The sequence below is a fragment of the Saccostrea cucullata genome, unplaced genomic scaffold, assembly GCF_032062105.1.
Source record: "Saccostrea cucullata isolate Sc308-1 unplaced genomic scaffold, CSIRO_AGI_Scuc_v1 ctg23549, whole genome shotgun sequence".
Classification (NCBI taxonomy): Eukaryota; Metazoa; Mollusca; class Bivalvia; order Ostreida; family Ostreidae; genus Saccostrea; species Saccostrea cuccullata.
The window spans coordinates 1-4,630 of NW_026931307.1; the positions used below are offsets into that span (position 1 = coordinate 1).

The 4,630-nt window shown below is 31.5% G+C and overlaps 1 pseudogene; it reads right to left on the reverse strand.

Moving 5' to 3' along the window:
* Positions 1-1,727: 1,727 nt before the first annotated feature.
* LOC134232145 (glutaryl-CoA dehydrogenase, mitochondrial-like) lies at positions 1,728-4,227 on the reverse strand (annotated as a pseudogene).
* Positions 4,228-4,630: the final 403 nt, after the last annotated feature.

Genomic DNA, 4,630 nt, shown 5'->3' on the forward strand with positions numbered 1-4,630 from the left:
ATTAACACAAAATTTTTATTTACATATGTGCAGGTTTTAATGCACATGTATTTGCAAGGAATTGCATTTATATAATGTTTATAAATTAACTGCATTTTCCACTGTGATCTTGCATGCTAGTCAAATTATAAAAAGACTAACTCATGCTTTCAATTTTTCTAATTATATAAGGCAAAGGGCAAGATATTAGTTACTTTTTATGTGTAAATTATGATATTGAAAAAATGCAATGCCAGTAAAATGCAATGTCTAAATATCTGTTAACTTTGTCAATATTAATGGTCTCATTTTTTAAAAATCTTCTTCCCTTAATCGCTCTCTCTCTCTATATATACATGTCTTGAATATATAATATATACATATGTATCATTCCTATATTGCAAACTTGTGCTGTGCAATTAGTATTTTTTTTTCTAAAAAGATTTTTTAAAAAAAATTAAACAGAGATAAAAATAACTGATATGTACAAGTTAAAACAATGTCTTAAATTATATGCATGTATTTTAGTAGAGTTCAGCAATTTTCTTATTCTTTCTTATTCCATTAAAAAAGTTCTATTAAATAGTGCACTTTGTTACATTTCTATCAAGGTTTGTCACACAATATACCACAGATATTTGGAGCTATTTAATTCAATAGACAAAACTTAGAGGGGGTATATTAAAATATCCCATTTATCAGTCTTATCAAAGAGATTTTAATGCTTCTGTCATGCATATGCTCAGTATCTCAGTTTTTGCGGACAACAGACACAGCAAAAACTATATACCCCCTAATCTTCGATTACAGGGGCAAAAAAAAGATGGATATTTTGAATCCGCAATTAGGTTACTAGACCTTACATAATTTCTCTGGTTAACCTATCTATTTAATTAAAATTAAATCATTTATTCATCCATGAACTTCCTCCTTTATCTAAAAGTTCGTGAAACCATTTAAATATCCAATGAACACCCAATTATCAACCTAAAAAATTTTTGTAAGCAATTCTGGTGTAAAATTTGACATTTAACATTTTAATTGAATAAAAACATTGGCAGTTTCACATTACAGTGTTTTGATCCCCCATTTTGACCTACAAGAAAAAAAATTAGAACACTGCTCTCAGGTCATGTTGTCATTTTATCAAGTCATTATCAAAAAACCCGAACTTTATTTGTTTTTGAAAAAAAAAAAAAATTGAACCAGGAAATGCAAATGAACAGGAAAAAAACCTGATTAAGATTGGTGAAAATAAAAGATTGAAATATTTGAATGGGAAGTTAAATTTCCAACATGTTGAGGACAAGGAAGGAAATTTGCATCACATATACATGATATATGCTGATGTTTATTTCAAAACAATATCAAAAACAAATCTGACTCATGATTCTGTTAATATGAACAGATGGTACAATGTTTGAAAAGAACAATCTGTTTATAAATATAGGCTATTTTTAAAGCAACAGTGTTTACATTACATGATTTTACACTTGCTTTAATACCAAATTATTCATTTCAAAATATAATAAATGCAACTAAGTAAAAAATATAAATATTGTTAAAAAGGGAAAAAAATATTTTACATTTTAATTTTTTTTGCACTTTCATGATATCCATGACTTCTTCATTAACAAAAATTCTTCACATTGTACATGCACCTTATATATTCATCAAGCAAAATGTCCCTTAGGAAAGTATTTTGCAGAGAATTCAAAACAAAAATTACATGTATGTTATTACATGATATAAATCATTATATATTTAAAACCCAGTGCATTGTACAAACCAAACAATGACATTATTTGTACATGTTTGTACACATAGTAATATAATAATATAAACCTTTTTAATTTACAAAACATGTGAATCAAATCTTTTGATGCAACAATTTGAGAAAATAAATGACACCAATATTTCTCACCGATTCAATGACTCTAGTTTTTCTATCACAGACACCAATTAAATAAATTCACTTTATCCTTAGTCCGCTGTAAAAGCCTGCAGACCGGTGATCGCTCGTCCTAAAATCAAAGCATGAAAGTGTGTGTGCCTAAAATAAAAAGAAATGTTTGATATTCTCTAAAATTTGCATAATTTCAGTTAACCCATAAAAACTACTAGAAGACTGAATACTGATTTGATTAACTTACAAGAGGCCCAAGGGCCTTGAATCGCTCTTCTGATAAATTGTACAACCTATCACTTGTACTTGAAGCCTCTAACCCTAAGAATCCTAAGACACAAGTTGCATCAACTGACAAAGTTTGATGATTCTTAGCCAATTAGGACTGAAGATATTTTAATAAAGCTATAAAAAACATGAGTAGGTCACAGTGACCTACTTTTAGTATTTTATTAAGGACTCAAGATGCATTAATATAGACAAACTAAGATTGAAAATTCCCTACTTTAAGATTGACGTTTTCTAAGGAAAACTCAAAATGATGCATTAATAGCCAATAAATACAAACTATAGATTGAAAATTCTAAACCAATAAGTATTTGAGATATTCAAAAGTAGGTCATCTTGACCTACTTTTTGGTCTACATTCTTGGAAAACCCAAAATGCATCAACTGACCAAGTTTGATTATTCTAAGCCAATAAATACCAAGATACATAAATATAGCCATAAAATGTCAGAAGTAGGTCACCGTGACCTACATTTTTTCAGAGTCCCAAGATGCATCTGCTGACTAAGTTTGATAATTCTAAGCCAATAAATACCTGAGATATTCAACAAGGTCACCATGACCTACTTTTTGGTCCACATTCTCTGAAAACCCAAGAGGCATCAACTAACAAAGTTTGATGATTCTAAACCGATAAGTACCAGAGATACATAAATATAGCCATAAAATGTCAGTAAGCAGGTCACTGTGACCTAATCATCTCCGAAACCCAAGAGATACTGACTAAGTTTGATATAGCCAATAAGTACCGGAGATACTTAAATATAGCCATAAAATGTCGAAAGTAGGTCACGGTGACCTAATTTTTGGTCGTCACTCTTTGAAAACCCAAGATGCATCAACTCACAAAGTTTGATGATTCTAAGCCAATAAATACCTAAGATACTTAGATATAGCCATAAAATGTCGAAAGTAGGTCACTGTGACCTACATTTTGGTTGACATTTTTCAGAGTCCCAAGATGCATCTGCTGACCAAGTTTGATGATCGTATGTCTGCAGGTAATCAAAATATGCCTTTTAAACAATTTGAAAACAAATGCCTGCAAAATTCTAAAAGTAGGTCACAGTGACCTACTTTTTCTTAAATATGTTTTAAGGTCTCAAGATGTAGCAACTTACAAGATTTGATGATTCTAACCCTCTCAGTGTCTGAAATAATGGGATTAAATGTTTTAAAAAGGATAAGTCATGAAGTTCAAAATGTAGGTCACGATGACCTACTTTTAAGTTGACGTTGCTCAAGGACCCAAGATGCATCAACTGACAAAGTTTGATGATCATAGGCCTTAAAATGTCCAAAATATGCCTTCAAATCAATTTGAAAACAAATGCCCACAAAATTAAAAAAGTAGGTCACCGTGACCTACTTTTGTGTTAACATGATGTGAAGTCCTAAGATGCATCAACTTACAAGATTTGATGATCCTAGTCCTTATAGTAAGCAAAATATAAACGTTTTTATTATTTGTAAATTTAGGTCAACTTTGAAGTGACCTTGAGCCCACGCCCTTGCCCCAGGGTCATGCCTTGAACAATTTTTAATCTGCAACATATCCTGATCCTTGTATGTAAGTTTGGTGAAAATCTGCCTAGTGGTTCTGGAGAAGAAGATTTTTTAGCAACCAGTACTTTTGGTTTTGTTTTCCTGATTATCTCCCCTTGTTTTAGGGTCCCAACCCTTCTTTTAGTAAAAATGGTAGCCCTTGGGCCAAGGATACCCTGTGACAAATTTGACACGGATTGGCCAAGGGGTTCTTGAGTTATGGCCCATATTCTAAAAAGTTAAGGCACACCGCACACCGCACAAATGGCCATAAGCATTAGCTCTTTTTAGCCTTTGGCTCAGAAGAGCTAAAAATAGGTGTACTTAACTTCTAGCATTGAAAAATTACAGAATAGTTTTACCTTCATATGTGTTGACAGCTTCCAGGTTCATGACATGCCTGATGACGTGGTACTCATCTGAGATTCCATTCCCTCCGAGCATATCTTTGAGCTAACGGCAATATCCAGGGCCTTGCCACATGAGTTTCTCTTGATCATTGAAATCATTTCTGGTGTTGCTCTGTTAACACAGATATCATATTAATTTTGAATTCCCTTTGATACATGTAGTATGTCATTGTAAATGTATAGAGAAATAATAGATAAACATCTTTGAAGTTATTCTTATTTTGAATGGGCAAAATAGATTAAAATAAAGTAGTTTCTGTCTTATTGAAAACAAGCTGTATAATAATAAATTTGCATTGTCAGAAATACAAATGGATTTTTTTAATGATTAATATCTATAGATAAGGTAAGATATGTTTTATTACTAATTCGGTGCACAAATGGGCATCAAGAGAACAAACTAAAGAAGGAAAGGCCTAAAATATAATTTTAAAAAATCCTTTACACCCAAACTGATTTACTTTTCCCCCATTTTAACCTCCCACCTGAAAACAAAGGGCCC